General features: G+C 48.9%; 1 pseudogene across 1 annotated transcript; it reads left to right on the top strand.

The window, feature by feature from the left end:
- Window positions 1–15,304: 15,304 nt before the first annotated feature.
- LOC112394919 (G/T mismatch-specific thymine DNA glycosylase pseudogene) lies at window positions 15,305–16,523 on the top strand (annotated as a pseudogene). The gene has a single exon (XR_003002250.1). The product of XR_003002250.1 is annotated as a G/T mismatch-specific thymine DNA glycosylase pseudogene (transcript).
- The last annotated feature ends 819 nt before the right edge of the window (window positions 16,524–17,342 follow it).

Genomic DNA, 17,342 nt, shown 5'->3' with positions numbered 1-17,342 from the left:
TTAGTAGGTTTGCGGAGAGGTTACAGCATCACGGGAGAAAGGATTTGTCGTAAGAGTAAGTGAAAATAGCGAGATTATAAAAATAGAAGGATTATTAAAAATTATAAATGCAGCACGATCTCCAGTATGTGGGGAAGGAAATAGACCAAGGTGGTAAGAGTGCTTGCTGCCTGGTTGGAGGATTATGGGTAATTTTCATTTTCCTCTACATTTTACAAACTCTGTACAGAAGCATGTGTTGCTTCCATAATACAGGAAGAAAAACACTTCTGGAGCTGGGTGTATAGATCTACAAGTCTTAAAATGCCCTATCAGCCCAGCCTATCAACATGTATGTGTGTGTGCATACACACACACTCAGTTCATTGATGACATTTGTTTTTTGTTTTGTTTTGTTTTTGTGGTACGTGGGCCTCTCACTGTTGTGGCCTCTCCCATTACGGAGCACAGGCTCCGGACGCGCAGGCTCAGCGGCCATGGCTCACGGACCCAGCCGCCCCGCGGCGTGTGGGATCTTCCCGGACTGGGGCACAAACCCGTGTCCCCTGCACCGGCAGGCGGACTCTCAACCACTGCGCCACCAGGGAAGCCCCTATTGATGCCATTTGTTTATTGTGATGACGTTAGATCTTGTGTTTGAAAATGTCAATCTGTAAACCTTTAAGTAGTTACTGCGCACCTAAAGCATCCAGCCCTGCCCTAGACTCTACTCCATCACATGTAATGTGAATAAAAACTACTTGTTCCCTAACCATACCCAGCCCCATGGCCCATCCCTCCTCATTACTCCATAGAGCCTTTGCTCTGGAACAGGAAAATCTTCACTCAGTAGGTGTTTGGTCAGAGTTGCAAAATAACTTTGTCCTCAGTCCATCCCTACACTGCACTGAGAAAAATATATCCACCTAATTTTGCTGTAGACTGTTTAGGCTGAATTTCCCCTAAATAGGGCATGTAAAATACTACTTCATATATTGTGTTTGTGAGAGTTTCATTCACTGCTTTCTTCCTGCTCACTTTCCCCTTCCCAACTGGGAGAGAAGGAAAAAAAGATGACGTAGGGGTCAGAGGAGTAGGCATGGATCAGGACAGAGCCTGGAGTGACGCCCATATTTTCATCACAGACAGCCAGACAGAGGAACTGCACCATCGAGAAAGGGAATGAAGTGTCTTTCCCGCAAGCTGGGATCTGAGGGACTCAAGGGATGTGTAGGTGGTTCTCACCTTTATGGGCAGACAAGTGTGTATATAAAGTCAGTTTCTCTGCGAGATGAGATACAGAGTCATGGAACTGATAAAGAAAAGATGAAAGCATCAGGGCCAGAGGACATACAAAAATCATGGAGAAGAATGGACTTTGTCCCCGAGGAATGACTCATTCATCCCAGCCTCAGGAGGCTGGAATATACAAGCCCAGGCATCTGATTAGGCCTTGGAGGGTCCAAAGGAGTCTTACTCCTCGTTTATCTTCAGCAGAAATAGATGTCATGATGAGAAAGAAAAATTTTGTGCCTGCCACACCCACTCCCTCCACCACTTCGCCACTATGTGCACTTGTCCATCCTGTTTCCCAAAGAGGTGCTATTTTCTGTCCAGCTCAGGGTGCAAAACAAAGGGAAAGTGTCAGCCACGTGCAGCCCTGAATCCTGCCTAACCGTTCCGTTAGCTCTGGGGCTTTTAGCATGAGGAGCTGTGTTGGCCAGACCTGATCAGCCCTCCGAAGAAGAAGGGGAGAACTCCAGAACAGACAGCTGAAGCCGTTGTTACAACATGAGGATTGCAGGGCAGGCAGCACTTCACAGCGTCACCAAAGATTGATGCAAATTGGTTTGGTTCTGACCCTGTCACACCAGGAAGGATAATGATTCTAGCAGCACCGGGCATGGGAGGGGGCACGTGGTGGGAGCCGGGAGAATTGGTGTCTCACTTTGCATCTTCATTAATGATCTGAAAGACAGGGGTAAACAGCATGCTAATGAGACCTGCAGATGATCGGTGTTACAAACCCCCGAGAGGACAGAGAAATAGCACGCCAAGACCCAGAGAGCTTAGAAATATGGGCAGGAGATTGTCAAATGAGATTCGCCCTAGGGAAATGAAAGTCGGCATGTCAGGAAGGGATGATGGAGGTGCTTCTGGGTGGGGGACCACAAACCTGGAAAGCAGAGATGGGTGGCAGGGTCAGGCGGCTGAGTGAGGGGATAAGGTTTGGGGTGTGTTGGAGAGACAGAGGAGCTGGCCTTGAGGACCCAGGGGACAAATACCCTGGTGTGTTCCTGGCAGGACTGACTACAGCAAGAAGTCTGAGGCCAACGGTGTGTGCAGCCTGGGGGCCACGCAGGTTGCTCTGGCCTGTTGACCTGTGTCAGCTCCTGGGCCTCCAGCAAGGCTGGGCTCTGACTTCACAGCCACACGCTGTGCCTATTTGCACTCGTCACTGAGGCTAAAAATGCCATTTTGACCTGAATGACTAAAATGAAACAAGCCAAAACACATTTTTAAACTTTGCCCAAAATTATTGGGAACAGGATAGTCAAAAGCAGAGGAAAGAACATTTTCTCCCATCTTCAGTGGTTTCCCATTCAATAAGCATGGCTTGGAGGTATAACTCACTTATATTATGTGCAAAAGTCTTAAGGATACATACATAAAGTTCAATGATTTTTTTCCCTTGAGCAAATCACTTAACCTCACCAAGCCTGGGTATAGCCGCAGTACGTATCTCATAGCTGTATTGAGAGGATTAAATGAGATAGGATATATAAGGTAAGGTCTCTGGCACATAGTAAGCACTCAGAGGTGAGTGATTATTATTAGTTAGTTACCCTCTAATTTTATTCATTGTGTTTTCCTCTTAACTTCCCCAAATAAATTATAAACTTCTTAAAGTCAGGGACTGTCTTAAAATTCTTTTTCAGTGCATGGATGCTGGAAAAAAAAAAACAACCTTCTTTGGTGGATTGATATGTTAGAATTCTCTTTTAATATGAATAATTTTGTTTTTACCCAACCCAGATCTACTTTCAATGAAATCTTTCTTCAGAATGGAACAAAACCAAAAAAAGAAACAAAGAAAACCAGGTAAAATCCTGATATCACAGAGGTTTTTTTTTTTTTTTTTTTTTTTTTTTTTTTTTTTTGCAGTACACGGGCCCCTCACTGTTGTGGCCTCTCCTGTTGCGGAGCACAGGCTCTGGACGCACAGGCTTCGCGGCCATGTCTCACGGGCCCAGCCGCTCCGCGGCATGTGGAATCTTCCTGGACCAGGGCACGAACCAGTGTCCCCTGCATCGGCAGGTGGACTCTCAACCACTGCGCCACCAGGGAAGCCCTCACAGAGGTTTTTTGAGACAAACATTCCCCATGAGATTGTGCTAACAACACAGGCACTGTCTGGTGAAATCTTAAGCCAAAGGAAGAGAGTCCAGCCTGATGATTAAGACTCCAATCAGGTTTGAACTAGGGTGGCTAACCATCCAGTTCACTTGGGACTCAGGGGTTTCCTGGGACAAGGGACAGTCCAGCTAATGTGATGGTTGGTCACTGTAGTTTGAATCCAGGCTCTGCTACTTGATAGCTTTGTGGCCTCGGGTATTCTCCAGTTAAAGGGGGAACATATTGACTTCACCAAGTTGTTAGAAGGATCAAATGAGGTACCCTTGCTAATACTAGCAATGGTAGTATTAGCAGTGTGTTTGACACATAATAAATGCCCAGTAGATGTTGACATAAACTGTCAGAATCCATGTAAAGGAAGTTTAAAAATAGGCACAAATGAGTTTATGATGATAGAAATCAGAAGAATGGTTACTTGTGTCAGGAGACTTGCTAGGAAGGAAGTGGAGGGAGCCTTCTGTAGGGCTAGATACGTTCTAGCGGGCAAGTACTGAGCTTTATAGCCTGTTTGAGGCAAACATGATATTTGGGTTACCAAGGAGGAAATTAAAAGAAATTTATTTTCTATGGGGTAAATTAAACAAAAATCCTCTGGGACCTTTAGTTCTTGCCTCTTCCTTATACCTGCTCTACCCTACAAAACAAAGACTTCTGTTTTCCTAGACTTACCTGTCCTCCCAGGCTCCATTCATGTAGACACACTTTTGATGTCATTGTCATATGGCCTTGATTTGAAAACCATGTTGTGGTTCTTTGCTTGGCTTTCTCCCTGCCTCCTTCTTTTCTGATATGAGCTACTCTCCCCTCCACAGCCAGTGGGGGCACATAGTTTCCCAAGAGGACTCTCAAAGCTGACTCCCTACCCCTACCTCAGAGCCCCACTGCTGTGACTGTGGAGTCACCAAGTCCTTGTGACCTTCAGAAATACACAGGCTTTGTTAATTCCACTCCCAGGGATACATCCAACGGAAGCGAGTGCTGACGTCCACCAAAAGATGTGCAAGAATGTTGGCAGCAACTTTATTCATATGAATCAAAAACTGGCAGAAACCCAAATGTCCATCAATAGGAGAATGAAGAAATAAATTGTCATATATTCCTACAATGGAATGCCGTTGGCAATAAAGAACAAACTACTGTACTGCCTCAGAATAACATGGATGGATCTCGCAAACAAGAATGAGGAGCCAATTAAGGCTGGCACAGAAGTGCATTCTGTATGATTCCACTTGTATGAAGTTCTAGAACAGGTGAAACTAACCTAGCGTGGGAGAGGTCAGAATAGTGGTTACCTTGGGTATTGACTGGGAAGGGGCACGAGGAGCCTTCTAGGGTGTTGGAAATATTCTCTATTTGATCTGAGTAGTGGTTACACAGGAGTAGATGTGTGGGTGTGTGTGTGAACATTCATCAAGCTGTACATTTAATAGTTATGTGCTTGGGACTTCCCTGGTGGTGCAGAGGTTGAGAATCTGCCTGCTAATGCAGGGGACACAGGTTCGAGCCCTGGCCTGGGAAGATCCCACATACTGCGGAGCAACTAGGCCCATGAGCCACAACTACTGAGCCTGCGCGTCTGGAGCCTGTGCTCTGCAACAAGAGAGGCCGCGATAGTGAGAGGCCCGCGCACCGCGATGAAGAGTGGCCCCCTCTTGTCACAACTAGAGAAAGCCCTCGCACAGAAACGAAGACCCAACACAGCAAAAGTAAATTAATAAATTAATGAACTCCTACCCCCAACATCCTCTTAAAAAAAAAAAAAAGAATCCACCTGCCAATTCAGAGGACACAGGTTCGAGCCTGGTCCAGGAAGATCCCACATGCTGCAGAGCAACTAAGCCCGTGCGCCACAACTACTGAGGCTGCGCTCTAGAGCCTGCGAGCCACAACTACTGAGCCCACTCGCCTAGAGCCCATGCTCCGCAACAAGAGAAGCCACCGCAATGAGAAGCCCACGCACCACAACAAAGAGTAGTCCCCGCTCGCCACAACTAAAGAAAGCCCGCACGCAGCAACAAAGACCCAACACAGCCAAAAATAATTAATTAATTAATTTTAAAAAGATAGTTATGTGCTTTACTGTGTGTAAACTATGCCTCAATTTAAACAAATGAATTTAGGGTCCTCTGAGCCTCTAGAGGGAAATTGATGAAAGCTACCACAGCCCCATAAAGGTGATTTGGGGCAATAACACAGGAGAATCATCTGGCTTCTGGGCTATGGAGTCAGAGGGAAGGATAGAGGATAGTCAGTGTGTTCCTTTGGCAGCTACCTTCCACACTCCACCAGCAAATAAGGGCCTAGGGGCTGTGGTCTGGGCCCTCACTCTGTGACTTTGTTATGGGGGCGGGCTGTCAGTCAAGCTCCAAGAGTCCCTGACGTCTCAACGCTTGACTCTTTTGTGAGGGAGCCTCATTCTCTACGCCCCGCTCTGTGAATTCAGTCCCGAGACAGTGGGCTGCTCCAGGGCCAGGGAGTGGTCTGTGCTTCCCTGTTGCTCCAGAGCCTGACACATCTTAGGCTCTCAGTGCACTGTTGCCAAATGGATGCCTGAATCCATGGCCTCCTGTCACCTACGGCGTTATATAATTCTCCCCAGCTGGAACTGACCACTGATCTTAAAGCCAAAGATGTGCTTTTTGACACATGGGTTATTCAGGTGACCTTTCCTAAAAGAAATGGCATTCCAGGTAAGCTACTGGCATCCCTGACTTGCTTCCATCCAGTGCAGTTCCAATACTGCCAGAAAAGACCTCCAGTTGTCTCTATAACCAAGTTTCCTAGCACCATCCACTCCTAGCAAAGAGGCTGTGTCTATACTGTAGGTAACTGGAGTTATTAGTGGTGCTGATGGTAGTTTCTCTGGGTTTGGTAATTCCCTTAGATGGAGGCTGGGATGGCTGGGCTGTTTGGTTCCTCGAAGAGATTTCTGTGCTATCCAAATAGGTAGCCATTAGCCACATAAATTCCATTTAAATTAAAAATAAATAAAACTTAAAATTCAGTTCATTACTCTAGTCACATTTAAAGAGCTCAGTAGCCACACATGGCTACTGACTACCATACTGGGCAGTGCAGAGCTACATACATTTCCATCATCATAGAAAGTTGTATTTGGCACTAGACTGATCATCTTCAAACCCTCTTGGAACCATTGCGGGAGGGAAGGAAGGAACTAAGTAGGATTGGACCCCTACCCTCAGTTCAACGAGAGTCACTCTGCCTATGAATTCAGATTTCAAGTTAGAATTCATTTGGGAAAAAAAGTTCTATTGCTTTTTAATTTTACAATGCTTTTTGGAAAGATAGCAAATACAAACCATACTTAAAATAAGCACATTGTAAAAATAAATAATTTTAAAATAATTAAAATAAAATAAGCACACTGTGAAAAATAACATCCTCTTCCCATCCTCTGACTCTCAGACTACTGGTTACCAGCTTGTGGGAGCTACACCCTGTTCTACATCTTGTTTTCCCACCTAATTTTTCTTGGATCTTGTTCAGGTTGGTACATACAGATTTCACAGCTACACATTATCCCACTGTATGGATGTACCATAATTCATTTAGCCAGTGCCTATGATGGACATTTAGGTTGCTTCCAACCTTCTGCTACTACAAACTATGTTGTGATAAACAAACATCCTTGTATTTAAACCTTTGTGCGTGTACAGATATATCCTTAGAATAGATGCCTGGTGAGGGAACTGCTTGCTCGAAGGCCATGTGCATTTTTAATTCTAATATTATATATATATATATATATATAAAATGTAATATATATTGCTGAATTGCCCCCTTAAAATGGTCTTTTCCCCACCACCTCAACAGTGCTGTTACCAGGTATACAGGTCTCCTGAATAACAGTGGCTTCTCTTGGGAGGGTACTCCATTGCCCCCCCACCACACATCCCACCCACTTACCTTTCCTTCTTGTCAGTCCTTCTTGCTGCCAAGAGTGGTTGGCATCTGCCCGAGCATTCACCAGGCCCCCAGGTACTGGCCTAAATCCTTTACTTCAGTGTCTCCATGGACTCTTTGCAACACTCTCGTGAGGTAGCTACTATTTTTCCCATTTTACAGATGAGAAGCCTGAGGCTTAGTGATTAACTAACTCGCTCATGGTCACCTAGCTGGTTAGTAGCAGAGCTGGGATTTAGCCCCAGGTCTATCTCACTTCAGAGCCTGGGCTTCTTGGGGAACCAGTAGGCCTCCCCACACCCCCCTCCCTTGCCCCTCCTCCCTGCATGGACACCAGGTGCTCCCCTCTCCCTGTTAATAGCCATCCACCTCTCTTCAGTGTCTGCCTCCGTGCCCATGACCCCTCCACTCCTGCTCACTCCTTCCTGGGGTCAAGGCCCACACCTCTCTCTGTGACCCTCCTTCACCAGGAAACCAGTGCCTTGCTTTCCTCTATTCTTGGCCTTGGGACCGCCTCACCTGACCTGCTGGGTCGGCCCATCCCGCCCCCAGGTGATCACCTTGGCCTTCAGGGTTGGGGAGGGAGAAAGCAACGGCTTCCGTCACCTGACCCTGCTCAGCCAATTCACGGAAGACAAGATGTCAAGTTAATGAGCCTGTGGGCCTCTAATTAGCTGTCAATTACCTCAAATTAATCAACTCCTCGCCTAATTAAGCATTGTCGGCAGGTGGGCACAAAGCAGACCATTGTGTGGGAGCCCTGAGAAAAGCGGAGCTGGCAAACTTGGTTAGGATCAGCGCTGTGCATCGCTCCTGTCTCCCCACCGTGCAGCACTGGGCCCCTCTGCCCACCGCTGTCCCTAGGCACCGGGACCCAGGGACCTCCTGGGCAGCGGGGTGGACGGCGCTTCATGAAGGGAGGTGCAGAGCTTGGAGGCAGGTGGGACTTCTTCAGGGAAGTGGGGCAGTGAGAGCTGTGTGGCCGGGCAGAGGAAGGTCGTGTCGAAGGGGACCGAGGCAGGTCCAAGGGACCAGCTCCTGGCGCTCATCGGAGCTGGGGCGGAGGCTGGGCTCGAAGCTGGGCAGAGTGGAGGCCAGGTCATGGCCGAGAGTTCAGGCCTGTGCGGCTGGGCAGCCTGGCTTCCAGTCCTGGCCCTGCCGCCTGTGAGCTCTGTGACCCCAGAAAGTGACTTCACTTCTGTGAGCCACACTTTCCATCATTGCAAACAATGAGAATAACATCTTAAGAGCTCTTATCAGGCCTCTGTGAGGATTAAATGAGATTGTGCCTGTGGAGCACATGCCATGCTGTCAGTGTTTGGTGGATTTTGTAGTAGTGACGGTGGAGGTGGGTGAACCGCTCAAGCTATGCGCTGTGTCCCCAGATTCTGAGCCCCCAGGCTGCAGTGCACCCCTGATAAATGTGAGTGCGCTGCTGAAGACATGCTGGGTGCTGGATTCTGAGATGTCCCGGCTACAACCTCCTCTCCACCTCTTTGCATCTCCCAACACCTTTGAGGCTGCATCCAATGAGCCCTGGGTGCCCCATGGAGCTCAGATGAGGGGACCACAAGTCTCTGACTAGCGACCAGGAAGAAGAGAGCACATAAGGACCCGTCTCCCCTTGGGTCTTGGGGCTGCAGAGCCTAGAGAAGAAGTTGTCTCCCGGCAGCCCCCAGGCACTGAACTCATGCCCTGGCCATGGTCCTGGAGGCTGAACTGGTACCCACTTTCCTTAGCACAGGGCGGGGTGAGGCTGGGGGCCGGCTGGGTAGATCTTTGCCCCCACTGATGGCCAAATGCCTCCACACACAGGCCTGGTCTGTCCCCTCCCCCACTCCAACCAATCCTTGTAATCAACCCACCAAATTTCTCAACTGTACCCCCCATCTCAATCCTGGCACAGGACACCCTCTCCCTGCCTCCTGGGGCAATGGAGGTCCTCAGTCTCACGTCTGAAAGCTTGGAAGTATCTTCCCTCTCCCTGTTTAAATCATTCAGTCACTTAGCAAACATTTATTGTGCCTACTAATTAAAGCTCGCAGTGTAAAGGGGAGATGGTTGGATAAGCACAAATCATTAATGCACGCACTAGAGATGCGAGGGACAGAAGGGAGCTAGGATTTATTATGTACCTATGGTATGCTGGCAGAAGTGGCAAAGCCGGATGTGGGTGCCCATACCTCTGACTCCTGTCCACGAGGAGAGATCAGGTCTGTGCCCTGGGATGGAAGTGGGGATGGGGACGGGGGGGCCAGGTGTATGCTACCTCAATCTGGGCCTGGGCAGGTGAGGCCTCCCAGGGAAAGGGAAACTGGAGCTGAGGCTTGAAAGAAGCAATGTATTCCAGATGAAGGGAACAGCATATGTGAAGGTCCAGAGGCACGTAAAGGATATGGAGAGTTCAGCAAATAGAGATTTCCTGAGTACTCGAGAGCAGCCACAGCAGATGCTCACTGTGCAGTGAGGAAGAGCAGGATCTCAGAGGGCCTTCAAATAAGGCCTTTCTAGTAGGGATTTGGGGACCCCTGGGAAGACTTACCTAAACTCTGACCCCTCCTAGGGGAATTGAATGCCACAGCCATCGAATCCATAATTTAACCAAATGAAGCTGCTTGTGTGGCTCCAGAAGGAAAGGGAAGTATCGGGGGAGTGGGCCTTCCTAAAACCAGTGAAATCATACCACTCTGTGGTCTACCTTCCCGGAGAACGGCCTGCTTCTCTCCCTTCTGTACCCCAGAGCACCTAGACTGGAACAAGTGCCCAGCAAAGCTTGTGAAATAGTGCAGAATGTAATTTGTTTCTCCCTACCACATACTGACGTGTACATGGATGCAGGAACTTGCTTTAAGCTCAGACATATTTATCCCACTGGAAAATTTGGATCTAAGACTAAGAGTTCCATGTGGGCTTGAGTGGAGGAGACATAAGTTTGGGAGCTGAAGGGTGGCCGCGGGACTGAGGATCATAGCCAGGCTGCAGGGAGGAGAAGGAAGCGGCAGTACTCGGGAGAAGCTGTGGTTCCCATCTGTCTGGGGCTCGCCCTATCTTAGATCCCACAAGGCCCGCACATCCTTGTGGTCCTTTCTTACTTAAGCAAGTTCAGTTATCTGTACCTGCACCCCACCGAGAGTTCCGCACCCTGTTATATACCAGCCTGGAACAGCCAGAGGAGCCCCAGCACCCAGGTGGAAAGGCATCTTACAGACGAGCCAAGGCAGTGGTTCCAATGGAGCCACAGGAGCACCCAACTCCAGGGATATTCCCACAGAACTAGGGGCTGGTAGATGGTTTTATTACACAAACAGTGCAGAAGCCCGGTATGTGAGAGAGACAATAAATACATTACACCTGTACGTACTGTTATGTTTAATGTTTACATTCATGTTTATCAAGCTAGATAGTACATAAACACAGTTTTAAAACCAAACAAATACAAAGGGATATAGAATGAAATGTAGGCTTCCCTCACACCCCTGTTCTGCCTTCTGATTTCCTTTCCCACAATCAACCAGCAACCAGTTTTTCAGATACCCTTCCAGAGATTAAAAAAAATAGTTTTATATACATATCTTTTCTCTTTCACAAGTGGCAGTAACATATACTGTTCTGCAGCTTCCTTTTCACACTAATATTGTCTTGGAGATTGTCCCAGCTCAAAATGTGTAATAACAGCCCCACAGTATTCCATTGCCTGAATGTGTACTTTTTTTTTTTTTAAAGTTATACAAAATCATCACAGCCAAAAGGAGGCTAACGAGACATGATGACTTGATGTCCCATGATCTTCTGGGACAGAAAAAAGACATAAAGTGAAAACTAAGGAAATAGGAATAAAGCACAGACTTTAGCTATTAAAGTATCAATCTTGGTTCATTAACAAGTTTACCATACTAGGGAGTTCCCTGATGGCCTAGTGGTTAGGATTCCGGGCTTTTAATGCCAGGCGGGGTTCAATCCCTAGTCGGGGAACTGAGATCCCACAAGCCGTGCAGCGCAGCAACAAAACAAAAAAGGTACACCATACTGATGTTGATAATGGGGACATTTGGGTGTGGGGTTTATGAGAGCCCTGTACAATCTTCACAACTTTTCTGCACGTTTAAACCTGTTCTAAAAATGTTTATTTTAAAATAATTTAAAAACATACAGATGTTGAGATTAACAAAGTATCACTTCATGCAAAAGCCTTACTGACTGCCAAATAGTGCTGGGTCATTATGTAGGTTCCTTAGTCAAACGAGGGAAGTAAAAGTACTTCCCTGAGGGAATATGAGAATTGTTTTACATTTTCAAAGGGTTGTTTGAGATAAAAATGGTGGAACCACTGGCCTAGTCCCCACCCTGTCAGTTTACCAGGGGGCAACAGAGGCTAGAAAAAGTGTGACTCGTGCCCGGTCACAGACTATCACCTCAGGTTCTTCCAAGCCCCACGTAGGCACCGGGCTGGTTGGCACTCGCTGCCCACACTGGGCGAATACCTCCCGGGTCTGCTGGGTCAGCAGTGGGTAAGACGTCCAGCCGTGTCCTCCCTCCTGGGAGGTAATTTCATTTTAACAGGCTGACATACAAGCTGAAGGAAAGACGCTCTAACGATGGATGTCAGGCACTGGTTAGCAGGGGAAGCCTCTTAGGACCCTTGGCATCCCTCCCCTTGATGCCTCCCTCCCCTTGATGCCTCCTAGGAAGGCGGACTGGGCGCGGGCTCACTGGACCCCCGCGACCCCAGCGCTGCCGCCTACGTCGGCGCCCTTCCCAGGGCTATCCGCGCCTTCACCACTAGAGGGAGCCGCGAGCGGCCCCACGGCTCCCGGCCGTTCCACCCCCAGGCCCGGCCCCTCACCGCAGTTCAGACTTCGCCAGGCGAGGCTCCGGCAAGCCTGGGCCCCTTCCAGTCCTCAGGCCTCAAGCCCGCTGCCCTCTGCCGCCCCGACCTCGTGCAGGTGCCCAGCACCCTGAACTTCACCGAGGGGCCCATGCTCAGATCCCTCTACCCAACCCTCTGAAAACCCTCCTGTGCTTCGGCTCCCATTTTATAAATTAGGACCCAAAGAGGGTAACAGTCATGCCCAGGGTGACACAGCTAACGTTTGGCAGAACGAGATGCCCAGGGGGCCTGGTTCTGACCTCCTTGCCTCAGGGATTCTCCCTCAAAGGGTCTCAAACCCCCTCGCTGTAGCCTTCTATCCAGGTGGGGAAACCGAGGCACAGGGCAGCGCTAGGCAGGGTATATACACTGTGTGGGGGTGGCTCAGTCTGCCAAGGGTAGGCAGGAGGCTACACTGGGAGGCCAGCCCCTCGACAGATGGACACAGCAGGAGAGCCGGTGCGGGGCGGAGGGCGCCAGCCTGCCCCAAGGGGGGGCAGGGGTGCAGATGCTGGTGACTCTCTCCTGTGGACATGTGACAGCTGCAGCCTCGGGTGGGAGGCCAGAGACCCCACACGCTAAGAACTTTCACTCACTGCCTGAGGGCTAATCCCATTACTCTCCTGGACCCTCTGGGACCACCCTCCCTAACCCTCCCTAATCCCCTGCCTCCCTCTGGGAACGGTCCAAGGCCCTACCGTGGACCCCTGCCAACCTCAGTCTCCTGCAGACCTCACCCCCTCAGGCCCTATCAGCCGCCTGTGCCCACCCATGCCCAATTCCTGTGGAGGTCCGACCTCCTCCACCTGCCTCCCCTGCCAGCCCTGCCCCTGTCTGCCAGTCCTTAAGCTGCCTTCCCAAAATGGCCTCCAGCTGGGCTCCAGGTTTTGTGAGCCTCCTTGCCCTTCCCAAGCAGGCTTCTGTTTTAGTTTCTGTTGAAGGAATCATCAGGTGAGCGCTTGGGTCCACAGTGTTTTCATCTGTAAAATGATGTTGATCTGATGATACGGTGAGATGCCATATATAATAGCAAGTGCTTAGTGCAGCACCTGGCACGAGGGAAAACCCCAAGGTGTCAGTTGCTGATGTAATTACCATCAGTGGGACGGATATGTCAGCTATGCAAGGGGAGTGGATGTATTCTGTTACCAGAAGGCAGCTCCATGGCCTGGGGGCAGATGTTAGAGGGAGGTAGATATGACTCAGGTACCCTGTCCTCACACTAGTGATAGGAGCCACTATGTACACTGGGTATTGGGCTCTTCCTGTAGGCTAGGTTAAGCCTCTCCATCTCCTCATGAGGTAGGTACTATCCATACCCCCATTTTGCAGTTTGGAAACTAAAGTTAAGAGACAGCTGGGAATTCCCTGGTGGTCCAGTGGTTAGGTCTCTGCACTTTCACTGCTGAGGTAACGGGTTTGATCCCTGGTCGGGGAACTAAGATCCCACAAGCCGTGTGGGACAGCCAAAAAAAACCCCAAAAAACAAAAGGCAGCTATGAAGTGGTGGAGCTGGAATCAAACACAGCTCTGACTCCAGAATTCTTTGTGGTATTCTACTGCTTTTCAGGATCCACTTCAATGAGAGCTGATGTTTGAGAGATGCCCACCCCCCAAAAGGTAATGGGCTTCCCATTTGCCAGAAGCATTCAAGGCAATGCTAAGGGACAACCAGTCAGGAGCCCTGAGGTTCCATTACAGGCCCCAATCCCCGCAGTGTCCCCAGCCTCCTGTTTCCAGGGCAGGCCAGGCCAGGTCACTGCCCCCTCCCCAGCCTGGGCACAGGAGGGGCCCCCTTTGGCCCTCAGCCTCCCTCTCTCCTACCTTCTGCTGCTCCTCATTTACATAAATTATCTCTCCCCAATTATCCATCCAGCTGTCCCAACTGTGACCTGTGAATGAATTAAAAACGAGATATAATTTAATAATGGCTGATTAGAAGGAGATTAGTTGTTATATAAAAAGGAAGAGCCAGCTAGTTGCCCTTAATCTGAGCCAATACCATCGTTATTTGGGAAAGGCTACCCTGGCCATCATCAGGCAAGGCAGGCATGAGGATGAGGGTTAGGGGAGAGCCCAGGTGGGGCCAGACCATCCCAGAGAGAAGACCAGGGTACTGGGAGCCGGGAAGTTGAGTCCCAGGCAACTCCTGTTACTTCCCTGGGCCTTGCTCCGTCCTTCTAAGTGGGCTTGGGTAGTTTCTGGGTCCCCTTCTTGCTCTAAAGTCTAGATGCCCTCAAATCAAACCACTGGGCTTTCCCAAGGCAGCCACTGCCTCCACAACAGAGCCTGCCCAGCCCCTGCTGGAGTAAGAACTGGGGGTTCAAGAGTCTGGTGCCTCCTAGGAACACACAGCAGCTGGGGATGCGGACCTCCCCAGAAGGGGACCCGGCTGTCTGGGGTAAGTGATAGAGAAGGGACTGGGGTTGGTTGCACCAGGAAGGCTCCATGGAGGAGAGACTGACTGAAACAAAGAGTGTGTGAGTGCCCAGCAGGATCTCTGGGCCCCCTTGCCCTCAGGTGAATGACTGGATGTAGTGGCAAGGACAGGTCTCCGAGATTCCCAGTCACCCTTTCAGCCTCAGCTCACGTGCACCTCCTCCAGGAAGCCTGCCCTTGATCTCTCCAGCTTTGTGGTCTCCCCAGTGCTCCCATATTTGTCCACCTGCTTATGGTGTCCATCTGCTTATGGGGCATTTCTGTCCCCGTTTGTGAGTTCCTTAAGGCCAGGGGCCAGCTTTTTATCTTTACGCCACCAGTGCCAGGTACACAATTTTTGCTCAACAACATCATTGAATAAATAAAGATACCTCCTCCAGAAAGCCTTCTGTGATTGCCCGAGTGTGGGTTCTGTGCTCCCAACGTACACTGTGATTATGCCTTTAAAAGTAAGGTAAGTCGGGCTCAGGACAGACAGAAGCGCCGAGAGGAGGAGGGGGGTGACTAGAAACTTGGAGGAGGAGCTTGAGCGCCAGCCACTGTCCCAGTTCTGCCAGCAATCGAGTCTAAGTGTCTGGTTATTACCCTACCGCAGTACGTGCGTGGGCCGCGGTACTAGAGTGGCCAGTGGCTCGCTTGCCCGGCAGGAGTACCTGCGCGTGCTATCGGCAGCAGGGAATGGAAGCGGAGGACGCAGGCAGCTATTCCCTCCAGCAAGTGCAAGCTTTTTATACGTTTCCATTCCAACGAAAGATCACTGAAGTTCCTAGTATGGCACTTATGAATGAACAAGAAATGCCAGCAGAAGTTCCAGCCCCAGCTCCTGCTCAGGAACCCACACAAGAGACTCCAAAAGGAAGGAAAGGAAAACCCAAAACAACAGAACCAAAAACTCCAGTGGAACCCAAAAAACCTGCTGAGGCCAAAAAATCTGGCAAGTCCACAAAATCAGAAGAAAAGCAAGAAAAAATTACAGACACATTTAAAGTGAAAAGTAGACCAGTTCAATAGTGTTTCAGAAGCTGAACTTTTGACCAAGACTCTACTGGACATTTTGACCTTCAATCTGGACATTGTGATTATTGGCATAAACCCAGGACTAATGGCTGCTTACAAAGGGCATCATTACCCTGGACCTGGAAACCATTTTTGGAAGTGGCTGTTTATGTCAGGGCTGAGTGAGGTCCAACTGAATCACATGGATGATCACACTTTACCAGGGAAATAGGGTATTGGATTTACCAATAGGGTGCCAAGGGTAACACCAGGCAGCAAGGATCTTTCCGGTAAAGAATTTTGTGAAGGAGGACGTATTCTAGTGCAGAAATTACAGAAATATCAGCCACGAATAGCAGTGTTTAATGGAAACTGTATTTATGAAATTTTTAGTAGGGAAGTTTTTGGAGTAAAAGTTAAGAACTTAGAATTAGGACTTCAACTGCATAAGATCCCAGACACAGAAACTCTCTGCTATGTTATGCCATCATCCAGTGCAAGATGTGCTCAGTTTCCTCAAGCCCAGGACAAAGTTCATTATTACGTTAAGCTGAAGGACTTAAGAGATCAGTTGAAAGTCAGTGAGCGAAACACAGACATTCAAGAGGTGCAATATACATTCGACCTGTGGCTAGCCCAAGAGGATGCAAAGAAGATGGCTGTGAAGGAAGAAAAATATGATCTGGGTTATAAAGCAGCGTGCGGTGGTGCTTATAGTGAAAATCCATGCAGTAGTGAACCTTGCAGCTTCTCTTCAAATGGGCTGACAGCTGACAGTGGAGAATCAACTTTCAGTGACATTCCAGAAGGGCAGTGGATGACCCAGTCATTTACAGACCACATTCCCTCCTTTAATAATCACTGTGCGATGCAAGAACGGGAAGAAGGAAACCATGCTTAAGAATGGTGTTTCTGGGCTTCCCTGGTGGTGCAGTGGTTGAGAGTCCGCCTGCCGATGCAGGGGACACGGGTTCGTGCCCCAGTCCAGGAAGATCCCGCATGCCGTGGAGCGGCTGGGCCCGTGAGCCATGGCTGCTGAGCCTGCGCGTCTGGACCCTGTGCTCCTCAATGGGAGAGGCCGCAACAGTGAGAAGCCCGCGTACTGCAAAAAAAAAAAAAGAAGAATGGTGTTTCTCAGCCCTGCTTAAATGCTGCAGTTTTAATGCAGTTGTCAAGAAGTGGCCCTCGGTTTGTTAACTGAAGTATTTTATTCATATTTTACTCTGGTGATGTAATCATGGTACAGTAGAATCAACTGTACAGACCTAAGTAGTTTGGAAGGAGAAAGTAGAGTTCTTTGTGTATGAGTTTTTATATTGGAATTAATCATCATTCCAGCTATTTATAAACTAGCTTTCATTTATGAAGAAATTGATTTTCTTTTGGGAGTCACTTTTAACCTGTAATTTTAAAATGCAAGAGTCTGCATATTTACACTGGATTATTAACTGTGCGTAAACTTAGATGCACCGTTATCCCTTTCATACGTAAGAAGGGCATGCTAGTGATAAGATTCCCACTGGTAAAGAGGCAAATGTGCTGATTTTCATCTGTGAGGTTAACCCTCAGTGGAGTCTCATTTGGTAGTTTTTAGTGGTGTTTGATGGGCTTCCTTAGTTGTATTCACACTCAGACCTCCTTGCTTTACCAGTGGTGAGCGTCTGTGAGAGTTGCTTGGTAGTAGAGTTGGAGAGTATGGCCTTGCAGCAGCAAGGCTAAC

Source organism: Neophocaena asiaeorientalis, unplaced genomic scaffold (genome assembly GCF_003031525.2).
Source record: "Neophocaena asiaeorientalis asiaeorientalis breed wild unplaced genomic scaffold, Neophocaena_asiaeorientalis_V1.1 scaffold49, whole genome shotgun sequence".
NCBI lineage: Eukaryota > Metazoa > Chordata > Mammalia > Artiodactyla > Phocoenidae > Neophocaena > Neophocaena asiaeorientalis.
Note: the sequence above shows the minus strand (reverse complement) of the source record. Positions and strands in the feature narration are given on the sequence as shown.